At 37.0% G+C, this 27,525-nt stretch overlaps 1 long non-coding RNA gene across 1 annotated transcript in view; it reads left to right on the forward strand.

The window, feature by feature from the left end:
* Positions 1 to 27,525, forward strand: part of LOC120317861 — a 53,680-nt gene that overhangs the window by 833 nt on the left and 25,322 nt on the right. Inside the window, exon 2 of the long non-coding RNA XR_005559324.1 lies at positions 21,457 to 21,559. This is a non-coding gene — a long non-coding RNA (uncharacterized LOC120317861). The remainder of the gene's footprint in view (positions 1 to 21,456; positions 21,560 to 27,525) is intronic.

A 27,525-nucleotide genomic window follows, 5' to 3' on the forward strand; every position in this document is an offset into this window, starting at 1 on the left:
TGGAAAGCTGGACGGTAAAAGAAATGCTCGGCTTTCGGTTATTGCTGCTTTCTAAGGTTTCCTGTTTGGCAAAAGGCTACTTCTTAGCTTATGCTACCTCCTCGGGTTGTTGTTGTAAGACTGAAAGGCTGGTTGGAGTTCGACATAGGAAGACTGTTGAAGGCCAGAATAATCACAGGCAACGTTTATCTATTAACAGCATGTATTAATAGTATTATTATTTTGATGCCTTGAGTTAGTCTTACTCCTGGAGACTGCCTGGAGAAGTCACTACATTTTGGGGGGGGGGGTTCTTTGGAAGTGGTTTGCCATTGTTGTCTTCTTCCTAGGGCTGAGACTGAGTGACTGGCTCAAGGTCACCCAGCTGGCTTTGTACCTAATGTTGGAATAGAACTCATCTTCTCCCCCATTTTCTAGACTGGTGTCTTGACCATTGCACCAAACTGGCTCTCTGTAACAGCAATAAGAGAAAGGAATTTGGAGTCACAGGCTTCACCTGGAATGTAGACCCATTGCAGAATTCAGCCCTGGTGAATGTTGTCAATACCAGGGTCAGTTCTACAATCTGTGAAATTGTCATGAATATCTGATCAACTACAATCTTTTACAAGCACAGCAACTGTAATCCACACAAAAGCCAGAATGGAGGGTTCTAAGTTGCCTATGAGTTGCATGAAATATGTCATCTCTCATTTCACATGAAAATCTGAGAGCCAGTTTGTCTAGTGGTTAAAGAACCAAGCTAGAAAGCAGGAGACCATATGTTTGTGTTCCACTTTACCCATGAAAGCCAGTTGGGTGACTTTGAGCCAGCTACTGTCTCTTAGCCTAACCCACCTCACAGGATTGTTGTTGCAGGGAAAATAGGAGGAGGAAGGTGTTGTACATGGTTGCCTCCTTGAGTTATTTATAAAAATAATAAAGACAGGATGCAAATAAATAAAACAAAATCCTTATTTGGAATCTCTCTTTACCATTCATCCTTGTGATCCATCAGCCAGTGAAATGGGGGATGTCTGATAATCCTGTTAGCATTGTGTCTGTGATTTAGAGAATGAGTACAGATGTGTCCTTTGAGAACAGGTATTCCACAATCTCGTGCACACCCCCAATTCTTTAGACTTCAATTTCAAAGCTATTAGGTTGGGGAAAGCTGGTTTGGAGTATGTGATGCTGAGAAAGTAGAAGCTGAAATCAAGATCAGAAATTATGGGATTACTTTTGTCTTGTAATTACATACTTTGCATACTTTTGCTTGGGGGGGGAGGAAAACTTTCATTGGACAGTGCTGGCAAGGAATGCTTCCGCTGCCCAAATTATGAAGGGCAGAAATAGAGGTAACACTGTCAACAGCTCCAGGGATCTGCCCCATGTGGTGAGTCATTGAACTGCAAGAAGAAAGACTGAGACCTTGAATTTCCTTTGCTCTTCAAGGTTCAAAGTTCTTTGTGGGCAGAAAGAGCGATAAGACTTGGAAGTTCTATAACAACTGATTTTAGAAAATTAACGATGCAAATAGACAATGAATCCCATAAATGTTAGTAAGCAACCCTCCACATAACGTGAGCAATAAGTGAATAGTGCTTCCACCAGTTCAATGGTACTGTAGTCATGCTCTTAACAGTCATGATACAGGTAGACTCAGCTGAAAGAATTTCTCTTTGGGAGTTGGCTATGGCAGAAAGTAAAGCAATAGAACCCAGTTTAATAGGAAGATCCCAAAATAAAATCTTTCAACCTTATGACCTGGCACTGGATATGATCACATTCCCTCCAATCAAGTATAAATGCATTGTAGGGCTATAACTGAATCCAGTAGAACAGTGGTTCTCAACCTTTCTAATGCTGTGACCCCATAATACAGTTCCCCATGTTGTGGTGACCCCCAAGTGGGTGTGGCCACCAATAAGAGGGAGTAGGACAGCTAGGGAAAAGGGAACAAAATGGTGGACAGCATGGTTTGGCGACCCCCATGAAATGGTCATTCGACCCCAAATGGGGTCCCGACCCACAGGTTGAGAACCACTGCAGTAGAAGAAAGGGACAAACCCTTGATTCCAACTCTTATCTAAAACACTAGGCTCTTATGCCCTCTGAAATATTCCATAAGCTAACAAATCCTACCATGAAATCTAATTTTGGAATAAAAGAGGGCAAAAATGAGCATTGCATATATTGATAGCAGTAACTGGATTACTACTATTCTATTTTATGTCATCTTGTGTCCTGTTGAATCCAGTATATAGGAGTAAAAAAAAAAAACCAGTTAACACTGAGTAACAAATGTGTATAAGAAAATATTATATTTTAAAATTGGCAGCACATAATGGAACTGACTAAAGTAATAACACTTATGATTGTTCTTGGGTGACATAGAATATTATTAGTCTTTGTTTTATTAAACAAAACTAATTACAACAGTCCTTTAATATTCTAATATGAATATTAAGGTCCATGTTTTCAAAAATCTTGCTCATGAGAATATATTGATTGCTCTCTCAATGAGCTCTTATACAATAAAATAAGGTTTGAGTTCTGTGTGAAGAGTGATGTAGAGTGACTGGAAAGATGTAAATTTAAATCCCATCCCCAGTCACATAACTTAGGCCATGTAAAAAAGAGTTACTCTCTCTTAGCATAGCCTACTCCTCAGGTAGATGTTGTGGGAAAAGATGGCAAGAGAGCAACTTCAATTCCCAGAGGAAAGATGGAGTATAAATGCAATAATGAGCAATAAGTTAATGAGGTTTTTTTCCTGTGCCTCTGAATCAGTTGTTTCTTTTATTATTATTATTATTCTTGGCGACTGTTTTGACAAGTCCCTACAGTTTTCCTGGCAAGATTACAGAAGTGGTTTCCTATTGTCTTCTTCCTCAGTAAGAGACTGAGTGACCGAATGACTGACCCAAGGTCACTCAGCTGGCTTCATGCTTAAGGTGGGACTAGAATAGTTTCTAGCCTGATGCCTTAACTACTACACCAAACAAGCTTTCTTTAGGTAAGACTAGGTAGTCTAATTCTTATAGGTATCTGTGTGTTTCAGAAAAGAGATGTTGGCCAACCTTTAGCCATTGCTTGGTCCCGTTATTGTTTTCTATCCAGAGTGCTCTAAGATAGTGCCCAATTCTAATAGCATAATTTATTGTTGGGGTTTTCATTTTGCTTTATCATAAAAGGCTCAAGTAGAATGTAATTATGTTAGGCATTAAGACTCTGAAAGGCTTAAGTTATGAAAGGAAAAAATGCAAAAAAATATAGCTAGCATCTTTTAGTATGACTTCCACATCTACCAAATCTGTTGAAGAAATTAAAAACAAAGTGGAATATTGATTGGGAAACCTTGTTTATCTCTTATTATTTAGAATATGTACATTTAAACATTATATTAGCATCTGTTAAATTAAGTCCTTTGGCTGTATATCTCAAGCACAGAGATGTCTTTTTATTAGAGTCATTAAAATGCTAATATATTTCTGTATAAAATTAAATTAAATCATATTGATTCATGTTAAATTAACTTATTTATTACTTTGATAAACTAATTGGATATTCATTTTTTATTTTTATTGCTATATTAGGTATTTTATCCACATATTGACTTCCAAATATTTGAAAGAAGGAATAAAATGTCTAACAAACAAGATTTTTTTCAGCACTATAAGAAAAATAATCCAACTATTGTGAACAAGATGAAAACAAATATACAATAATATACAATTTAGTATTTAATGCACTTCAGCTAAAAAGGATCATTAAAATTATCACCAACCAGGAGCTGAATGAACACAAAGTAAACAAATTTACTTGAGGAGGAAATTTCTGAGTGGCCTAATAAAACTTCCCCTGTTTTTGCTCTTCCTTTTTCTTTTTTTATTGCAGTGGAGAAGACAAAAGAAAAATTAAAGTCATTGTGGAAATATTAAACAAAAATGAATTTCACCGCAGGAATTACATTATTACCAGGCCAACTTTAACAGTATTGTACCTTCAGTTATCACAAAAGAAGACTTTTTGTTTGAAAAGACTTCCCCCTGATTAAAAGTCTTTGCACCACATGAATATTTTTTACAAAGGCCACACATTGGCACACTAATAATCCTCACATAATAAAAAAAAAACATATTTTTAACTTAGGAATTGACTTGACTCAAGGGAGTTGTTTCCATGGGTAAGGATAAGCAGCTTTTTCAAAGCATTGTTCTAAGTTATCAATAGTTATTGTTTAATTCAAACTGCAATTGTTTACAGGTCAACATAAAGATTCGTCTGGCTTGGAAGTGGGCCCAGAACATTAATTATTTCTGGTTTTACAAAGTTTTTAGCCTAAGGTTACAAAGGTAACACTCAAAGGATTGCACTAGGTTCTGTTTGATCAACTGCTTAACATAATGGACACATCTACCTTACTCCTTACAATATTTGTAATGATAATCCTTTGTTCCTCACCACAGTTGCTTTCTGTTTGAACTTTTGTGTGTGTGTACAGACACACCAGGCGTCTGGTTAAATTATCCCTGGACTGTAAGCCAATAGAATTTTTAGGTTTCAAAGATAGCAGCTTAACAGGACTAAGTAATAACTAATTAATTACATTTCTTTTGATTCTCTAAAGCACAAGTGAACAGCTAATGCTCATCCATCACCAATGCTATGCTGGCTATAGCTGGTGCAAACTGAAGTTCAACAATATCTGGAAGGTCAGCAGTAGGAAGAGATTTTGAGCTTAATGAATGCACTCATGGCTCAATCTCTTGAGGCCCATAAGTAAGACTGAGAAAATCTACTTCAAATCCTGGAGAAATGCTGCCCATAGAAATTACTAAGCTCGAATGATTTGTAACAGAACCACTAAAATGCTGCTTCCTTCACTGCCAATTCCATAGATACCTCACTGAACACTGAAACATTTAGCAAGCAACAGACATGAACATTCTTATCATTGAGAAGTTGTCTCAATAATGCTCTTGTGTGGACCAGCAAGTAAGGAGTCATGGAAACATTTTACTTGTAGGTGGTTTTACTAAGGTGGAATACACAGCTTGTGCAGTTGTACTTAGTTTCCAACCTTCTGCAAATGTTAGCAAATTGTGATAAAATGAAGTAATTGTCAGATAACCAGAGAATAATTTTTGATTTACTAATTTATGTAAATTTAGTTTTTGTCCTGGCTTTGCCCAAACTTTCATTCTAGACTTTTGCACTTAAAAATCTCTCTCTCAAAAATGGGAACCTCAGCTTGAAACAGTTTGTAATCCAACATTCATTAAACCATATTACACCAAGCCATGGACTATTTAACAGTTTGCTGAATAAGTCATCAAAAAAAATCTGAACAATTAATAGAAACTCTAGTGGCTGGGGGAAACTGTTCTCTCTTGAGTTTTGCTGTTTCTGTGCTTCTAAATAAAATTGACTAGGAACAAAATGCTAAACTGTGTATACTTTGCATTGATCTAACCAGATTTTTTCTTATCTTCTTGGCAGCCTCTAGGCAATATGTAAAAATACCTGATTCTCCTTAGTGCTTTTACAATTGTTGTTTGGTTTTGTGATTCTTTCAGACTCGAACATTCTAATAGCCAACAACATTTCAAAGACTATACTTCTTAATTTTTTTCTAGTCTACTTTTAAGGTAATTGTGGCCATCAGGATCTCTTGGGCATCCAATCCTACAAATGAAAAATGCTTTGCACCCAAAAAAATATTATGTGAATCAATCCTAAATCTGCTAGCAAATGAATGTTTTGGATGACTCCAGGTTCAACCATTACAGGAGAGAGAGAGATGGGGGATGTTCTGTATTCCAATTTCTTCACATTATAATTAACTTTGCAATACTTGTACATTTGAACATAATTCTTTTTAAACAAGTTCCCTGCATATAAAATACATTTATTCTTTTTATATCTTGCATTCTAAATTTAATCAAAATTCTCCTGCTTAATACTTCTTGGTAAAATGATGAGGCTTTCCTTGTTCTCTGTTCTTCACTTGATTTTTCTCCTCAGCTATTTCAGGTGCCTTAAAAATATAGTAAATATTTATCCATCCCTTCATCCAGTTTATACACTTGCTAAAATCAAAAGTCAGATGTCCAACCAGATAATTAACGTTAATTCAGATGTAATTGTACTTACAGAAATCCCAGTTGAATACTAAGTAAGAGAAAAGAATATTTTTCTGAATCAGACAATTTTAAAACAGAAGAAGATTTCATTTAGTGGAAGGTGATTTTTATTTTTAAACAGATTGAACTCTGTGCAGAAAGGAAGAGATTTTGGGGGGAAATTTAAAGAACAATTGGAGGAACTACAAATAGAAGTAACAATGACAGATATGACTAAACAAATATAACAACAAATACAATAAGACATTAAATATGATTCCATATTGGGAAATATAGGTATTGACTTTTCTAAAAAGTGTAACTAGGTGTAACTGGATTATACATACTTAATGTGGAATATAAATGAAGGAAATGCTTCTCAAATGATATTTTTATTATTTGAAAAAGTTAAAACAATGTGATTTGCTTTCAAGATGTATATTAGGAAAAGGGATATGAAATGTTTGAGTGACAAAAAAAATCTAGTTGAACAATTTATTTCAGCAAGAATGAAAAAAGTTATTTTGTATATACTGTGAATCCTCAGCTATATCAAAAACTTACATTGACTGATGATCATAGCAGATACTTTGAGGTGGAAGTTGATCTACAAAGAGCTAAGACTTTGATATTGGGGGTTTATGTCCTAGATGTAGATAAAACATCTTTTTATAAAGGACCTATGGACAAATTATTGGATTTTCCATATGAAAATTGGTGTCTCCTGGGAAGTTGGAATGGGATACTTTCTGCACAAAAAGTTAGAACTTCTGAAAAAAAATATTAAAAATTCAAGCTACCACAGATGTTTTTTATTTAATTGATAGTGTAGAGCCGTGGTGGCAAACCTATGGCATGCGTGCCACAGGTGGCACGCAGAGCCTTCTCTGTGGGCACGCGCGCCATTGCCCCAGTCCTAGGGCTTCAGCTGGATTTTATAAAACCTTTTCGCTTTAGGCCTTCATTGCCGTGTGCAAAAAAAAAAAAGGTTCAATCAATCAATTTCAACTTCTCGCAGGGAAAAAAAGATCTCGCAAAGCTGGAATTGATTGATTGAACTTTTTAGTCCCACCTAGTCTGCTGTTACCACCGCAGCCATGCCCACCCAGCACCTGATGATACATAAGTGGGGTTGGGGTTGCATTTTGGGCACTCAGTCTCTAAAAGGTTCGCATGTTGATGTATGGAAATATAAAAATGCTGACTGAAGGAATATACCTATTTGTCTAAAAGTCAAATCTTTTTCAAGAATAGATACAATTTGTATTTCTAAAACTCTGGCTATTATATTATATTATATTATGAACTCTGCTGTTCATAAAGCAGAGACATCAAATGCTTTCAGATCACAATGCAGTGGGTTTAACTTTTAAAAGAAAAAATGACTCTTTTAGGTGCAGATTGAATTAGATATGGTTACAAAAGGAAACAGTAATAGGAGATTTGCTAAAAGGAGTTAAAAGAATTTTTTGAAAATAATAAAGGCACAGAAGTAAGAATGGTTTGGGATGAAATTGAAGGTTCTGTAAGAGGATACTTTATATAACTTAATAATGAACTTTAAAAGAAAATGCAAATAATTTTGGATGAGATTAAAAAAATAATGACTAAAAAAATCCTCCAGGAACGACAATTATTCTCCAGCAAATTAAGCTTTTACAGAGGCAACTACAAGTTAAATATAAGGCATTACAAAATGCAAAGGAAAGAGGCAGACAGGATTTACCAGATTGAAATTGTATTTTGGAGATTGGTTTGGATGAAAAAATGGATGTTGCTGTTAAACAAGATAATTTTAAGTTAGAAGGTCACAACCCCAAATGGCAAGGACACTTATAGTATGATAAAATTAAAATCATTTTATTAGTAGATAAATTTTAAAAATATTTGTAGTAGATAGGCCATATTAAGAATAGGGAACACATAATAAACCTAGAATAGGCTTGTAAACACCTCTCTGGCTCGCTGTATAAGAAGCATTCCACAGAAGAGAAAGGCAGGCAGAGACAAATGATTAACGTATCAGGAATCAGTGGAGATCATCAATGGGAATATAAGATTAAATCAGGAGAGAAACTAATAGCAGAAGGATAGAGTCATCTCCCTTTAGAGTTATCAAAAAGATTCAAAATAGATAAAAAGACTCATAGTATAGAGCAAAGTAAGACAGAATTTGAAGTACAATTGAATACACAATGTACATGTAATTGCTAAAATGTGTTAACTTTTGCTGAAATTTGAAACGGAGGAAGAATAAGTTAAAGAATGTGTGATGAAGTAGACTAAGGATTTTGGTTATACAGATGGATCAATGGAAAAACATGATTATAAAAAAGAATTTTTATAAAATGGTGCATCTTTGGTACTTTGTGCCAGAGAAATTAACTTGAATCTATAAAGGCATCTAAAATGTATGTTGGAAATATGAATAATATGAAGGGGCATGTTATCATGCTTGGTATGTAAAAAAAACTAAAAAGAAAATAGATTCAAATATATATATTGATATAGAGGATTTTAAAGATTATTATTCAACTGATTTTTTTCCTTTAGGATTGATGGATAAACAATTAAGAAAAAAGCCATAGAAGGTTATTTCAGTATATGATTTTTGCAACAAGATTACTATCTGCAAAAAATTGGAAGGATTTTGCAATACCACTCTGGAGGAATGGTTGGTGAAATTGACAGAACTTGCTGACTTCTTTGATTAAAGAAAGGACAATACTTACATTTATTGGTGACTAGAAATTGGTTATGCATAAAAATAAAAAAATGAACTTGCAATTTATGGTTTTGATCATTGGAATAGATTATAGAAAGAAGAGAGTCATGATATAACTTTACAGAAAAGGTTAAAATATAGTTGTCCTTATAACTGCCACGAAGACTATGAACAGCTATTTCTTTATACCTTTCCTCTATCTTTCTCTTTTTTCCCACTTCTATTTTCTTTTTTTAACTGCCCTTCCAGCTTTTTTCTGTTTTTTTCTTTTTTCTTTTCTAATCTAGCTTGCATTATTTTTGCTTTTAACCCTTTTAATAAAAATTGTATTAAAAACATATTGAAGGGAAGAGGGCATGAATTTATTCTCCATAACTCCTGAAAGCAGTACAAGAATTAAGTGAAGCTTTACAGAGGGGAATCCAAACTCAAAATAAGACATTTCTTTATCCTGCTACCTGGAGTCACAGGTGTTCCATTACTAGAGCTTTTAAACAAAGGTTTGGCAGCCATTTGTCTGGGATGGCCTGTGGAATCCTACCTTTCACAGAGGGTTGTATTAAAAGCCTTCTGCCTTACTGTTCTATTGTTACTGAAAGGGTTGGAGGAAGCCCTGGAAGCAGGACACACTAAGAACATCACATTATGTCATGACTGTATTTTTAACATCATGTCTGTGGCATAAAGAAACTCATCACCTTGTGCAAGTATTTATGTTCTGGCACTTTGTATAAGACTAGAGTGCCCATTGCTACTAGAGAACAAAACATTTGGTTTGTATTATAACCACACTGGGAAAATGGCAAAAGGCAAAATATGATTCCATGCATAGGATAGTGTAATATTAGCATAGGTAAAAATTTCAAGTTTAGAAAGTAGGCAGGAAAGCAGAAGTGGGAATAATGACATATTTAAAATTGTGGACGCAATAGGAAAAACAGAGATAATTTTTCTACTCCATTATAATATGAAAATGCAGGATTCTCCACTGAATTAAATGTAGGATAGTCAGGACAGTAAATGTAGAAAAAAAAATACTTCTGTAATCTGGAAGCCAAGTTTCCCTGCCTGTCCAAAATATTGGAAGGCTGCCGTCTTTTTTCCCTCAAAATAATTACCTGTGAATTGATGAAGTCACCCTGCATGAAAAGAAAACTCTCACACAAGATAAGAATAAAAGAAGCCTTTGAAAATAAAGGAATGGGAAAAGGAGGCAAATGACCTTGCCCGCCTTTGAAGATTATCTTGAAGATGAGCAATTATTCTGGAAGGCCAGCTTACCTAGCAAAGTTAAACCTTTTTTCTTAGTGCCTAAAAAGAACTTTCCTCTTTTTCCTTCCCATTCTTGTCCAATTAGCTCTTCCCTTTCTTTGCTCCTTATCTTCTCTTGCCTTCTTTTTCAGTATAGCTCAGACATGTCAAACACAAGGACCGGGGGCCGGATGCAGCCCGCGAAGTGGTTTCATGTGGCCCACAAAGCCATCCTGGAAACAGTAAGGGAACGGCCCCCGCTGCTTTGGCCCTGGCCCAGACAGGCCGAGAGCCAATGTACAATTTTGTGGTGGTCATCTATGCTGAAACGCATTCAGTGTTAGCCCCACAAGCCATCCAGAAACAGCGAGGAACCAGCCCCTGCCACATCGTCCCCATCCCCTGGGTGCATGCTGGGGAGGTGTCACCCTTTGTGAGGAATGAAGAAATGCACATGTCTTGGCACTTGCCCTGGTCTCATCCCCTTCTGCCAGAGACCCTCAGATCTGTCCCATTCCTGCCCAGGCCCCCACAGGCACCCTTGACGTGAATGATGTAGAGCTGGCCACACCCACCCAGTAGGCCACACCCACTCCATCCACACCCACCCAGTAAGCCGCATCCACCCTGGCTGCACCCCCAGCCCCTCCCAATGGAAACCGCAATGCTGATGCGGCCCTCAATGAAATTGAGTTTGACACCCCTGGTATAGCTATTCCTCCCATTCTCCCATCTCCATTCTGTTCTTTTTTGTTTTCCTTTCCTGCTGGAAGGAAGATGGTGTGAATCTTCTCTGTGTGGAAGAGAATAGCATAGATGGGAAATTGGGATTCTGTTTTATAAGTAATTAATTTTCATCAATAGTTATATGTTCAGTTATCCTGGCATTGCTGCTGGGGTTTCAGAAGATAGATATGCAGACATATATATATGAAAACATGTGGCCCATGCATGTAACCTGCTGGACTGATTTTAAACAGTATTGACCATCTGAGGCTCACAAAGTGGGGAAACTGGGAGTTTATAATTTTTATTTTCCAGTGTATTCTTTGGGAATGCCATCTTCACCATCATCTTCCCTTCAGATAAATATGATATTAAAACTGAGAGCCAGTTTGGTATAATGGTTTAAAGCATTGAGCCAGTCACTTTCTTTTAGCCCTAGGAAGAAGGAAAGGACAAACTAATTCTGAAAATCCTTGCCAAGAAAGCTGCAGGGACTTGTCCAGGCAGTTACCAGGAGTCAAGACTGACTGGAATGTGCGCACACACACACACACACACACACACCAGACCCTGTTTCCATGAAATGTGGTTAGGTTACCAATTTAGATTTGGTTTTAAAAGGATATTTAGGCTGAATGTAAAGTTCACATTCTGGTTTGGTTTGTTTGTTTTGGGGAAAAAAAACTAAAGCAGAACCATAATTGTTAACTAAATGGCACTGAGAAATAAATTGTTTTTCCATCTTCTGTTTAAGGCTGAGGTCCTGCATCCACAACATTCCCTTATATTGACAATGGTGCCTGCTGCAAGCAATAATTTGGACTTCTTGGCTATTTCTGATGGCTTTATCAGTAGGACCAATCCCATGAATCCCTGCACATGCTTATGGAAAGTCAGTGCTTAACTCAGTCCACAAACACCTTCTCCAATAAGAAAGGATCATGAATATTTTTAGGAAATGCCTACAATTCTCTTTACTAAATATTTTATCCCTGCTTGGTATAAGAAAGACTAAGAAGCAGAGTAGACTGACCCACATTTTTTTCAGAAGACACCCTAATATTTGTAACTCCAAAGGACAAACCAGCTGTTCTAGAGCCATGCATGAGGCTGGGATGTTCCCTCTCTCTCTCTCTCTCTCTCTCTCTCTCTCTCCCTCCCTCCCTCCCTCTCTCTCTCTCTCTCTCTCTCCACATGGGCTTTGCTTTTCAAAGGAGGAATCATCATGCCTGGAGGCCACAAGTTTTCTAGGCAGAGCTCTGACCATTTTTGACTTGATGCTCACTTCGCAGAGAGGATTGATTGGAGGGAGAGAAAGGGAGGAAAGCTGTGAAAGAGCAGTGGGGTAGAAATTGCAAGACTAGGGAAAGGATTCTCGTCCCACTGAATAAAGGCTCACAGTCTATTTTCTCTTTTCCATCCAGCCTAGTACAATACTCTTATGTGGAAAAGCAACTTAAAGTCTGCGGCATTTTGCAAGCTGTTGTATTTTAGGAGCAGTTTAAGAAAAACTAGTTTAAGAGAGAGAAACATCCTTAAGATGGTAAGAATAGCTGTCTACAAAATGAAACTGGATTTTCGGGAATTATTGCAAAAATAAGTGAGCTTGTTTTCCATTCAAAATACAGCCTTAAATGTTATTTGTTTTCTTATTTGCTTTTATCTAATGAAAAGTATTCCATTAGGACCTATCATTAATTCACTTGATACAGAGATTAAAATTAATTATTAAAAGTAAATAACACATGTGCTGTTTGCCCAGTTCGAACATTAGTGAACTTACCGCTTTTATTTTATTGAAGTGTCACGTAAACTCATGTAATTATTATGTTAGGGTATCACAAAGAGAACCCCTGCTCTAAACTCTAATTCAGGTTAACCAAGTATAACTGCTGTGTACACAGTATATATATTTCCTCCCAAATCAATAGCATTATGACTTAATGTGATAGTCATGTTTGCATAGCAGGCTATTACAATAGCTTTATTTTTATAACATACAGAACCACAAATTGCACAATCCCATGTGAAAATAGTTTAGCATTACAATCATAGAAAAGGTGGTCTTCTGTAATCAAGAATTTTAAATGTAGTCCCTGTCAAGTTGAGCGCAACTTCTGGTAATTTCATAGACGTGTCCAAACTTATTTCTTAGGAGCAATAGAGAAGTAGTTTGGCACTGATTTCTCTTCAATTTTTTCTACCTGTCTAGGCCTTAGTCCTGGGTTTCTCTGTTAATCTCTTGTTCCAGTCCATCCAGCTGGACAAAGTCATCAGCAATCTGCCATTTGCTAAGAGATATTCTTAACTAATAATCACCAGGTATTCAAAAACCTTCACACAATCTTTCCTATCTTTAAAATTTTATTCTAGCAGCTAATCTGTAAAGAAGTCTGAAAAAAATACTGAGTTTTCGAAATAAAATATAAGTGAAAATTTTAAAATATTTTATCATGAATTCTATCACTATATATAATCAATTGCTCTTTCCTTTTCTGGAAAAGAAAATATGCATTTTCCTTCCCTGGATACCCCTTCACACATACTACATTCATTACGGCACATACTGTACCATTTATTTTATCCATTTAGCAGTATTTTCCCAAAGTACAAAAAAAAAAAAGAAAAAAAATAATTGTTGGTTTGATTCTAAATTTCAGCATGTGCTTGGATATTGTTTTGTTCCCCCAAAGAATCTCCGTAGACATATTGTTTTATTTTATAAATAGCCATTTTATAGAGAAAGAAATGGAAATGAGCACCTACATTATTTAGAATACAACCAATTTAGAAGTAACAGCCAATAGTGATTCACCATGGATGGTACTGAAACCGAAGACAAAATGTACTGAAGTTTAAAGAATGAACTATATATACACAAATAGCAACTGCACAGAAGTGATTTGATGTGCTTGTATGTGGCTATTTAAACTGGGAATATTTTTATTTACCTGACTTTTTAAAGGAAAGATTCATAGCAAAATGATATTCCAATAAGCAAAGATACCCAGTTGGTCTATGTGCTACTTGTGTGTATGTGATATTTGTATGGGGGGAGGGGTTTGCTGGTTTTAATGTTCCTTGTCACCCAGAATAGCTGGCAAATGGGCAGCTATACAAAATTGAAACAAAAAAAAAAACACATGATTTTTTTAATGAATATTTTCCCCCTGAAAATTAAAAGGATGGAATAGATTAACAGCCTAGTGGGAGTTATCACAGTTGGAGTGATACAGCACCTGTTCTGCAAGCAAGCACACAGTGCCAGTTCAAGCCTTGGCATCATTAAGTTGAAATTAGGTGACGTGCTCTATCTACTTAGCAATTCCTTAGTTTTGCAGCTCAATTCTAAGCATGTTTAAAAATAAATCCCATTGCATTTACTGGATTTATTCTCAGGAAAGTGCACAAGGTTAGAACTGCGTTTTCCATCTTTATTCATTGATTTTTGAGGTTGCAGCATATCTGTCTTGCTTCTCATATTGCTTTTTTGGGGAGAAAACGCCTTGGGTTTTTGTGAGTCCTTATGCAAAACTCATGTCACTATGTATACATGCTATCCTGTCTCCAAGGTAGCACTTTCTGCCCCATTGTTTCCTAACATTGCCTTCCATAGTATGCAAATCAAGAGCAAAAGACTTGGAGACTTAATCAAGAAGATAAAACATACAAAGGAAAGAAGCAGTAGAATAGACCAAGTATCAATCAGCAGCTCTGAAACAGGGCTTGAGAAAAGAGGACATTCTCCCCTGGGCCACAGTGTGCAAAAGCCACAGTATTTGCAAGGTCATTTTTAGAGTAATCTGAAGGTGTAATCCATCCCCCCCCCCCAAAAAAAAGTCTCCTGCAAAAGAATTGCATTGAAATTAATGAAGGATGTGCTTTTCCTTGGGCAGTATAACTTTCCAGCACAATGAACCTAAACATGTTTGCTTTCTTTTCTTTGAACTATACTGTAATTTTCTTAGCAGGAATATAGTTTTCCCATTCTAGAAAAGAAATTATTATTATTATTATTATTATTATTATTATTGATCATCGCACAGTCAGCCAGATGTTCAGACTGGATTTGGCATTTTGTCTATATCGAATCCTTACCCAGGACCTTGGATAGGCAGATGTGGAAGTTTGATATTATTATTATTATTATTATTATTATTATTATTATTATTATTATTATTATTGATCATCGCACAGTCAGCCAGATGTTCAGACTGGATTTGGCATTTTGTCTACCTATCGAGTCCTTACCCAGGACCTGGGATAGGCAGATGTGGATGTTTGATGGTATTACAGATATCGTCGCAGGATGGAAGCAGTTCCTAATAAGGCCGCCTTTTGCAATTGACTAATAGCGAATTTGTCAATGCCAATGGTGTTCAAGTGGTGCTCCAGTTGTTTTGGGATTGCACCCAAGGAGCCTATGACTATTGGTACTACCCTTGCTTGCTTTTGCCACAGTCTTTCTATTTCTATTTGTAGGTCTTTGTATTTTGTTATCTTCTCCAGTTCTTTCTCTTCTATTCTGCTATCTCCAGGCACTGCCACGTCCACTATCCAGACTTTTTTGTCTTTCTTATCGACAATTGTTAAGTCTGGGGTGTTATGTTGCAGGTGCTTGTCTGTTTGAATTCTGAAGTCCCAGAGCAGTTTAATTTTATCATTTTCTATGACTTTCTCTATTTTATGATCCCACCAGTTTTTGCTTACAGGCAAATGATATTTTTTGCAGATCTTCCAATGCACCATTGTTGCTACTTTGTCATGCCGCTGCTTCTAATCAGTCTGTGCAATCTTCTTGCAACAGCTTACCAAGTGGTCCACTGTTTCTTCAGCTTCTTTGCACAGGCGGCACTTACTGTCTGTTGCTGTCTTCTCAATTTTGACTTTATATGCATTTGTCCTTAAGGCTTGGTCTTGTGCAGCCAGAATTAGTCCCTCGGTCTCTTTCTTCAATTTTCCTGCTCTTAGCCATTGCCAGGTCTTGTTATTATCTGCTTTCCCAGCTATTTTTTTAATGTATTGGCCATGTAGTGCTTTGTCTTCCCATGCCTCTATTCTGTTCTTCATTTGGTCTTTCTTGTAGGCCAGTTTGGTCTCTCCAGTAGTTAGTAAGCCTTCCTGATATACTAATTTCAGTGCATCTTCATCATTGTTCTTCAGATATTCTTCCAAAGCCATTTTTTCTTCTTCAACCATCTGATGTACTTGTAGCATTCCACGCCCACCTATTTGCCTTGGTAGATAAAGTCTATCAATGTCACTGCGTGGATGAAGGGCATGATTCATTGTCATTATTTTTCTGGTCTGCCTATCCATTGCTTTTAGTTCTGCTTGAGTCCAGTCCACTATTCCAGCTGTGTACCTAATGACTGGGATTGCCCAGGTGTTGATTGCCTTTATGGTATTTCCTCCATTGAGTTTGGATTTTAAGATCTTCTTCACTCTCTTGATGTATTCACCTCTAATCTTTTTCTTGACTTCAGTGTGCTTGATGTTGTCAGCTTGAAGGATACCCAAGTATTTGTAGTACTCTTCCTCATCCAGACTCTTAATGTTATTTTCGTGGGGCATCTTGATTCCTTCAGTTTTCACTATTTTTCCTTGTTTGATAGTAAGTGTGGCACATTTGTCCAAGCCAAACTCCATTACAATATCTTGGCTATATATACGGACAGTGTTGAGCAGCGATTCTATTTCAGATGATGTTTTTCCATACAGCTTCAGATCATCCATGTAAAGGAGGTGGGATAGTCTGGCAGATGTTTTTGATGTTTGATAGCCATGTCCTGAGTTATTCAGTATTGTTGACAGAGGAAACAGTGCAATAACAAATAGTAATGGTGATAATGAATCTCCTTGAAATATTCCTCTCTTGATATTAACCTCTCCCAGCCTCTCACCATTGATCTGCAACTGTGTCTTCCATTGTGCCATCGATCTTTGCACAAATTTTCTGATGTTTCTACTGACTCCTGTTATTTCTAGGCACTTTATTATCCAATCATGTGGCAGAGAGTCAAATGCCTTTTTGTAGTCAATCCATGCCACATTCAGGTTGGTCTTCCTTCTCTTGCAGTTTTCCAAGATCATTTTGTCTATTAGGAGTTGATCTTTTGTTCCTCTGCTATTGGGGCGGTTTCCTTTCTGCTCAGGTGGAAAGAGATTGTTTTCAACTAGATGCTGTTGTACTGCATCAGCTACCACACCAGTTAGTAATTTGAAAGTTGTTGGTAAGCAGGTAATTGGCCTGTAGTTACCTGGTGTTGCCCCTTTTGCTGGATTTTTCATTATTAGGTAGGTTTTCCCAGTTGTTAGCCACTTTTCAATTTCTCCTCCTTGTAGTATATTGTTGAACTGTTTGGCAATGAGTGGGTGTATAACAGTTAGATGTTTCAACCAAAACCCATGCAGTTCATCTTCACCTGGTGCTGACCAATTTTTGATTTTCTTTGCTCTTTTTTCTACCATTTTTGTTATTATTACTAGTTCTTTCATTTCAACTTCTGTTTTATTTGCCTCCACCTCTTTTAACCATTATTATTATTATTATTATTATTATTATTATTATTATTATTATTATTATTATTATTATTATTATTATTATTATGCTTTCTAACTGGTGGTTATCATTGTCACAAATGTTACTCTAAAATTCTGGCAATAACATTTCTCCTGGTGGATTTAGTTACATCCTGTTTCCCCTTCTCAAATTCTTTTATAATATTCTTCTTCCAAAGTTATCAAAAACATTTCAGAAACTCTCATTCCCCCAGGCCCTAACTGGTATTAAGTTCTTCTGTTGGTATTTTCAGGGAATCCACGTTATATAATGTTCCAGACACAGCTGTTGGGGGACTAATAAGGTGATCCTGGCAAAAAACTCATATGATCAAGAAAAGCACCTGGCTGTAGCTGAAAACAGAGTAGTGCTGACAGACCAAATAAATCAGAAGCTTTCTGTGGCTGGGATCTTTTGATTCAGAAGAAGAATCTCCAAAGGAAGCCTACATATTTATGGTTTAAAAAGTGTTTAGGGACAGGGCTTCTTTAATGGGTCTTCAAACAACATGAAGTGAAAAGGGCCTACCCCAGAGGGACTGAACCATGCAGGGAGAAGGCAAAAGGCCACACTGTGTAACTCTCCTTCTTCCAATGCCCATCAGCTCTTCATTGGTTTATTTTTAGAGATGGGTTTAACACAATTCTGAAAGTTGCACCCCTGTTTAAAAGTAAACTGGCCAATAGATGACAGGCATGAGGTGATAGGGGATTGTACAACGCAGCAGAAGAGTTTATTTTAGCTTTACTTGCCCCATGGTGTCTTGTCTAAACTTTAGATAACTTTTGCATTCAACTATGCAAAATAGGAGCTTGGATTGTGTTTTCATAGATACATTAACTTACATCCTCCCCAGCAGCAGCCTATGTTAATGAGAATGATTGGTATATGTTCAGTCCAGCAGATTCCATTTGCATTCAGAGGCCTTTCCGGAAGGCCTCTGCAGCTGGGAACAGAACTATGGATTCGATCCATAGCTCAGTTCTAGACTGCAGAGGCCTTTCTAGAATGCCTCTGACAGCGAAATGCAGGCTGGAGCTCCATTCTCAGCTCCAAATTTAAGCTGCTTCTTCGGACGCAGAAGAAGTGGGCCAGCTAGGCGGGGCTGTTGATGATGCCTCTGCAAGGTGAGTGGAAAAGACACCCCCCCAAAAAAAATAAGACCTGGTGCCTCTTTTGGAGGCAAAATAAAAACAAAAATAAGACTGGGTCTTATTTTCGGGGAAACATAGTACTAATCTTTTTATTGAGAGCCAGTTTGGTCTGGTGGTTAAGATATCAGGCTAGAAACATGTCTTAGACATGAAAACTGGCTGGGTGACTTTGGGCCAGCTCTCAGCCCAACTCTTCTCACAGAGTTGGTGTTGTGGGGAAATAGGTGGAGGAAGGAGTATTAGGTATATACCCAGCCATGAGTTATTTATAACAAATAATGAAGATGGGATATAAACAAGCAAACATAGCCTGCACTTGCTGTCTTTTGTTGAACCAGTTATCTGTGGCAGGATAATGATTGAGCTTGAAGTGCTACTTATCATTTGTTATCAGGTATAGAAAGAACAGCAATGGCTAAGAAATGGGGGAGGAAATCACTTTATGGTACATTTCAATATAAAGTTAAAGAATGCTTCAATTATTGACCAATGGCACTTATCTCTGTTAGTAATCTAGACTTCATCAAAACATAGAATGAGAAGTGCCAGATGTTCATCCTAGCTTCTGAAGAGGCAGAGGCACTCAAGATAATATTATGAACATTTAATGGATAGTGAAAAAAAAACAAAGGTATTCCAAAATGACATCTATTTTTCCATTAGCAATTATACTAAGGCTTTTGATTGTATAGACCACAAATTGAGGAAAGCCCTTAAAAACATGTTAATTCTGGGCTCCTCATCTGCCTGCTAAAGAATTTGTATGATGTCCAGGAACCATTTTGGAATAGAGACTGGAGCAATTAAATTCAAAATTGGGAAGGTGTATGCCATGGGTCCATATGGCCACCTTGCTTATTTAATTTATATATGGTGTACATCATGTGATTTGCTTGACAAGAAGAAATGGACATTGAAATTAAAATCAATTGGAGAAACATCAATAATCATAGATATAATACTGATGACATCACTTTAATGACTAGAAGTGAAGAAGACTTAAGAAATATCTTGTTGCAGGTGAAAGAAAAAAGTCTGCTTCTCAGTATTAAAAACACCAACAATGTTAACAGGCAATGTCAATCCAATCCAATGATGCAAAGAAGTTGAACAACTTATAAGCATAAAATAATGAGATATCTGCTATTTAGAAGGGGTCACGATGGGTCGGACACGACTTCGCAATTAACAACAACAACAAATGAAAAATCTAGACAACATAGTTGTTCATAGACATCAAAGAAGAGGGAATCAACCTATTCTCCAAAGCAACTGAAGGCAGAGCAAGAAACAATGGAGGAAACTAATCAAGGAGAGAAGCAACCTAGAAATAAGGAGAAATTTCCTGACAGTTAGAACAATTAACCATGGAACGACTTTCCTCCTGAAAAAAGTTGTGGGTACTCCAACACTGAAGGTTTTTAAGAAGAGATTGGACAACCATTTGTCTGAAATTGTATAGAGTTTCCTACTTGAGCAGGGGGTTGGACTAGAAGATCTTCAAGGTCCCTTCCAGCTCTGATATTATGTGATATTATATAAATATATATATTGTCAAGGCTATGGCTTTTGCACTGGTAACAGAGAATGGTGAAAACTGGACTATTTGAAAGGCAGAAGAAAGAAAAATGGGTCCCTCGGAATTGTGATTGAGAATATCTTAGTCTACAAGAAGAACAAATCATTCAAAATGAAATGAAGTAAAACCGGACCATTCACCAGGAGTGCTAATATGAAGCCAAAGCTTAAAGGAAGCACAATATGAAGGGAAGAGTCACTGGAAAAGATACTTGGAAAAACACAATGGCAAAGAAGCCCATACAAAGCAAGGTATTGTAGGCATAAACGTGAATTCCCCAAACTCTAAGAAACAGACAGTCTTGGGGAAACAGCCATGTCCTCCCCTAGGTTACAAAAAAGTCAGATATGATCAAATAACTGAACAACAAGAAGAATTTTCTGTTGGCTCAAGGATAGTTGGGCAGCACTTTAAATGAGCTCACGGGAAATGCCCTGAGTTTCTCTTGATCTCCTTGCCAACTATCAACAAGCAAATGAAGGAGGGGGCAGGAGATGGAAAAGGACAGCAGGAAGACTGTAAATGTTTTGCAGAGGAATGCTTCCTCACTTGGCAAGCATGATCAAGATAAAATTCTAGAAGGCAAAAACTTCTGTCTGTCTCTTTCTACCAAGTCACTGCATGCATTGTTTATATAACAAGGGAACAAACTGTGCAAATGTTCTTTTGCACACATGTTCGGTGGAAAAAAACAGACCAATTAACTTTTGGGTAAAACTTAGTGTGTTATTTCTGTGCTTTGGAGGTCCTTCCAGACCTAATGTAGACTGAGTTTGTACAATGCAATAAGCCATAATGCAGTTTGATTGTACTGGACTTGTGGTAGTCAGCAAACCATGGTTAAACAAATTGTGCATCAGCACAGCATATGAATCAGGTAGTAAGGTGGCTAGATACAAAACTCTTGAAACTCTGGGGAGCACCTGGTATTGGCAACAGACATTTAAGGGAAGTTATGAGAGAATTGCTATCAGGATGACAGTATCTCCTCATTTCCCCCCTAGCCCATCACTTTGAGATAAACCAGGAAGCTGGATCTAGAAATTACTATGTAAATTCTCATAGTGCCTTTACCTAATACCACGGTGGAAGGTAGGGATGGGGGTCACAAACATAGCACTTGCAACTTTTTACTATGAATGTGTTGCTGGCTGCAAGCTGGTTGGTTTCAAAAAGGGTTTCCTGAAAGTCATAGAAATCAAATGGCTATTAGACTTGATGTCACCATGACTGAGAGACTGGGCTTCCTTGTGCAGTTAGTTGCACCACAGTGTTGGACACTGCTGATGTTCTGATGACCTAAGTATGTAATGACTTTATTCTTCCTTTGTTTTTGTTTTTCTCTCTCTCAGAATGACATGGTCCTTCACAAAGATTTTACATGATTGTATATTACAATGTATTCTACTCTTCTAGTACTGCAGGTTGATATTTGGAAACATCATCACAAGCTAGGTAAGCTACATGGCATGCTGTGGATTTTGGGTTTTTTTTTAAAGGAAAGAAACGTGTTTTACATCAGAAAGAGAATGCAGGAATGCTGCTAAGTCTAGATTGCCAGCTGTAAGACCTGTATCTCATAGAATCCAAAGCCCACTCAACTGACCCATATTTCCTATATGTGCATGTTTAAGATAAGTGATCCTGCTCACCTCTGCCTCCTCTAAAACGGCCATTGCTCAGCGTGGGGGAAACAGACAGAGAAGAAAGAGGCACCAAAGATTGGATGCAACTAATAATGGGGAGGGTGGTAGTGGTCAGAAATTCATTTTGAGAGCCCCAATGATCCCTCATTTTCCTATCAGGCCACTGATAGAATGTGAGATTAAATGAGTTCATAAGTTTGATATGCTTATTCACACAAGGAAAAACAAAAGCGAAAATACTGTACACAAAGAGGAAGAGAGGAGGAGCTTCTTCTGCGTGGATCTCCTCTAGCAACAGTTGAAGTCAATCTTTCACTGATTAGTTATAAAGCTGACTTCTTGGAGCAACAAGGAAGCAATACACCTGTTACTTGGGAAAGTGTGTTGATGTATTCTATTCCTGTTTGAACTATCTAATGAGGCCGTTTTACTTTTTCTTTCCCAGCCCCCTCCCCCCCCAAGTTATCCAAGTTGCTCTCTTGGTTGTTATTTGTATATTCTTTTTAATTATAACCAGCCAGTTTCATTTGTATATCCAGTGTAGCATCTTTTTCCATATCATTCTTGTAGCTGGTCATTTTTAAATCCATTTTCAAATCAGTCTTAATCTTGTCTGGTAAAACGTGATGCTCTTCCATAACATCTTTTAAACACAGTCTGTTTATAATGATAGACACTCTTAAAATTAACTTGTAGGTCCATTTTTCACAAATATACTTCAATATGTCCAATATTAAGTATATTGCTCCTTTCTGTATTAGTAAGTCAAATTTAAGCGCTCTTCTCTTTTAATTGTAATCTTTAGTTCCTTCTGGTTCCCTCTAGTGCCCAATCTTCAAAGTCTCATCCTATCATGTTTTTTTTTTAAATATTCAAAACAACAGCATTTCTCCCACAGGAAGGATTATTGTTAATTTAAAAATCTTATTTCAAATCCATCTGGATCCTTAGCCCATTTGTAACTTTTCAAAATCAACGTTCTGATAACCCCTTTTGCTGTTTTACCCCCCAATTTTTTTTTATGTCAAACGTATATTTAAAACGTATTTCATGCAGGGTTGAAGGGAACTCACCAGACGCTGCCAAAGTATATTGAGCCAAAGGTTCCTAATAGCTGAAAAGCAGTTAATAAGCAATTTCCAAAAGTGATTAGAAAAAGAAGTATGTGAAGCTAGTATTCTTACTGAAGGCGCCAACTGCAGTTTCAGCAAAGATGGCTTTCCCTCAACTCTAAATCCACTGGAGACTGCTGTCTTGTGGTTTCCTCATGAGGAGAAATGGTTTAGAGCAGGGGTAGGCAACCTCGGCTCTTTCATGACTCATGGACTTCAACTCCCAGAATTCCCGAGTCAGCTGTGCTGACTTGGGAATTCTGGGAGTTGAAGTCCATGAGTCATAAAAGAGCCGAGGTTGCCTACCCCTGCTCTAGAGCACTTGTGGGTGATCTCAAGCTTTTCGTTTTCTGGAAAGGAATTATGAAGAGCCAGACTACTTCATTCTGCTGTGCTCATTGGCTCCACTCAGTTTGGCATTTCATCCCCAGAAGTGCAGGTCCCTGTGTTATCTTACTTGTCTACACAGTTTGCAGTTTCAGTTCTTCTCTTTTCATTACCAGCTATGTTGATCGATTCATCATAACCATTCACTATGTTGGCTTCTGTAAACAATACCTCATATGCTGGCTTCAAAGGGAAATTAATGTGTTACTGTGCTGGATAGTTTATTTATCTAAGAAGGCAAGCGTACACCTGTACTTGTCTTTGTACATTTTGAAATCCATTTGGTTAGTCAATGTCTTGCAATGCTTCCTGAAACATATTAATAAAACAGAAGCCATCAATTCTTTGCATGCTGTCACAAGAATGGGAAGGATTTTTAAAGTTATTATTTATTGTTATCTAATGCATTGTTTTTATGGCCCTGTCATCTGAGTTCAGTACATCCATTCTTTTGACAGGGTGGAGCCATTTTAAATCATTTCAAATGTTTGCTAAAAGCTTCCACATACTGCTATAAGTTCTGCTATAGAGCAGTAAGAAGGTATTAATAGTTAAGCTTCTTCTATTAATGGATAAGCAACATAAAATACTGTATTGATATTATACAGATCTTAGGTAAAATTATTCAGACCTATCTGAATAATATCTATCATGGTGGAAAATTGGATATCTCCAGAAGATTTGGATTTCAGTTCCTATCAATTCTAGCCAGCACAGAAATTGAAGAAAACATGCCTGTAGGCCGCATGACCCATATCCTGGTACTATGGGAATTGTAGTCCAAAGCACCCAATATACTTAGCCCTAATGGGAAAGAGCCATTTTGGTCTAGTGATTAAGGCACAAAGCTAGAGACTGGGAGATTATGAGTTCTAGTCCCACCTTAGCCATGAAAGACGGCTGGATGACCTTGGGCCAATCACTCATTCTCTCAGCCCAACCCACCTCAGAGGGTTGTTGTTGTGGGGAAAATAGGAGTAGGAAGTAGTATTAGATATGTGAGTCACCTTATGTTATTTATAAAAATAATAAAAGCAGGATATAACTTATATAAATAAACTGCACTTGGTCCACACCCTCCAACAATTAGGCACCTTTGCCATTAGATCTTTTAATATGGCTTAGGGTAATATGGAAACACGAAGACCACACCTGCATTCTGGAGATTGGCTTCTTTCTTGTATACCTGCATCTATTCTCCAGCATCTGTATTCAACAAAATGTGTGAGAGAACCTGAACTGATCTTTCTCAAAGGACGCCGTCACTCATCCCTCTCTTCTGTGTACTCTATCAGTTCAGAAAGGGAGTTTCTTACAGAGTATACTGTATTTCACAGAATGGGGAACCAGAAAATAAGGGCTAGTCCACATAAACGACAACCAGCAGAGTTCTTCCACTGTTTTGTTAGATAGCCAAAGGGCCTTACATCATTTTAAGGAGCATCTATCATTTATTATCACTCCCTCTTATGTGTGCTAATGACTTTTACTTTAGTGTTTGTTAAGAGGATTAGATGGGTAAAGAAGCAGGCCACTAAGTGCATGCATCTACATGGAGGGAAGTGTGTAGTAGGGTGCCCCAGGGCTCTGTTCTGGGCCCAGTGCTCTTCAACATCTTCATCAATGATTTGGATGAGGTGATAGATGGGGAACTCATCAAATTTGCAGATGACACCAAGCTGGCAGGAATAGCTGACACTCCAGAAGATAGGCTTAAGATACATTAGGTTCTTGACAGACTTGAACATTGGGTGCTATCTAACAAAATGAAATTCAGTGGTGAAAAAAGTAAGGTTCTACATTTTGGCAAGAAAAAACAAATGCACATGTATAGTATAGGTAGTAGTCCTAATTGACAATCTCTTAAATATGAGCCAGCAGTGTGCTACACCTGCCAACAAAGCCAACACAGTGCTAGGCTGCATTAATAGAGGGACAGAATCAAGATCATGTGAAGTGTTAATACCACTTTATAATCCCTTGGTGAGGCCACACTTGGAATACTGCATCCAGTTTTGCTCACCGTGATGTAAAAAAAGATGTTGAGACTCTAGAAAGAGTACAGAAAAGCGCAACAAAGATGATTGGGGGTCTGGAGGCTAAAACATATGATAGCAGTGTTCCAATATCTCAGGGATTGCCACAAAGAACAGGAAATCAAGCTATTCTCCAAAGCACCTGAAGGTATGACAAGAAGCAATGGATGCAATCTAACCAAAGAGAGAAGCAACCTAGAACTAAGGAGAAATTTCCTGACAGTTAGAACAATTAACCAGTGAAACAACCTGCCTCCAGAAGCTGTGAATGCTTCAACACTGGACGTTTTTAAGAAGAGACTGGACAGCCATTTGTCCGAAATGGTGTACGGTTTCCTGCCTGAGCAGGGGGTTGGACTCGATGACCTCCAACTTTTTTATTATTATTATTATTATTATTATTATTATTATTATTATTATTATTATTATTATTATTACTACTACTACTATTACTACTACTACTATTATTATTAAGCTCTGAATCTCAAATAGACATCTTTCATTAGCAGAAAGAATACAGTGAAGTCAATTGTGGCTGGGAAGAGTAAGAAAGAGGAAAAAAATAATAGTCTCACATGTAAACATACCATGCTTTATCCTGGTCCCCAATTTCTTGGAGTCATAATCTACAAAATAATAGAATCCATAAAGAGATTATCTGGTTGCCACTTTTGAATTACATGAAAAATAAGTTTATGTTTATGTGGTTTTCCTCTAAGAAACTCAGAATTCCACTCTAAGCCAATCAAAATGTTAAAATAAATAAAGGAAATTAAAAGAGTTCAGCAATGGGAAAGCAGAAGGTTCACAGGGAATGAAAAACAGGCTTCATACAATATGCTATGCTGATATGAAATAAATCACTCTATTATTAGCATTTTATGAAAACTAGCCATTGAAATTTATTCAAGAAACTTTAAATGAACCATGGCTTTGTGTTAGATGTTGACCCAGGTATTAGATGACTGTTAAGGGACTAGCCTACCAAAATAGATACAATTTCATCACTGGCTGTCACAGATCAGGGTTTGACCTAACTTCTGCTGAGATCACCAAGCAGCCACTAAGTCCATCTGTACCTTCTTTCTGGTGAGAATAGCTTTCTTTCAAGCAAGCCCATTTCCTCTGAACCCGCCAAGGAAAACCAGTTTATTCTGACTTTTTTCACTCCTGTACATCTCCTTAAGCCACCTTATAATTTGGCTTTACTTCTTCATTAAACCAAGATTTAAAAACAAAAACTATGATGTCAACAAATGTATTGCAGTATTATTCAGAATATGTAATTCAGTATGCATTTTTTTTCCTCCAAATGTTATTTTTGTCATTTGGGCATTTTTGCAATAAAAGGCACCAATCAGAGCACATTTTACAATCACATGTACTTATCTCATTCCCAGTGCAAATGGGTGACACTGATCATAAATCAGCAAGCAGACTCTTGTGATCTCTATTACTCATGGTTCCCTCAAGTTATTAATACGTTCTATTTTGTGTCTGAAATACAAACAATTTTTACTTATATCAGATATTTTACTAATTTTCATGAATCCTAATTTGGCTGTGGGATAATATAGTAAAAAAGAAAGAAAAATGTAAAAGAAAATGGTAAGGCTGTCTTTACTTTCTAGATTTTTTTTTTCAAAAAGAGGAAAATTACAGCATGATCTTTTTTTATGACGGTAAAAATTCTTAAAAGATGAATGAATGCACAATGTGCACATTACTGAAACCAGTTAAAGCAGTGCACAAGTTGCAACCATGCTGATGATTATGGAAATAAACTGCATTAAAAAGAGGAAGTTTTGAAAAGTTAGATGTCAGTATGAGTTGCTATTAGCTTTAAAAGAATAATGACAGTAATTCGAAAGTTCCACATTTTCAGGCGTGCAATAAAGTTTCCCTTTCATGTAGCAATCAGCAGGTTTTTTGAACTAACAGAATAACAGAGTTGGAAATGATCTTGGAGGTCTTCTAGTCCAACCCCCTGCTCATGGAGGAAACTCTGTATCATTTCAGACAAATGGTTGTCCAAGTTTTTCTTAAAACCTCCAGTGTTGGAGCACCCACAACTTCTGGAGGCAAATTGTTCCACTAATTGATTGTTCTAACTGTCAGAAAATTTCTCCTTAGTTCTAGGTTGGTTCTGTTCTTTTATATTCTTTATATTCTTTTATCTTTCTAATAACTGGTTGCATTTAATAATGTAATCCTAACTATGCCTATTCAGAAATAAGTAT

This window comes from Crotalus tigris, unplaced genomic scaffold (genome assembly GCF_016545835.1).
Source record: "Crotalus tigris isolate CLP2741 ecotype Arizona unplaced genomic scaffold, ASM1654583v1 scf7180000019856.1557650, whole genome shotgun sequence".
Lineage (NCBI taxonomy): Eukaryota > Metazoa > Chordata > Lepidosauria > Squamata > Viperidae > Crotalus > Crotalus tigris.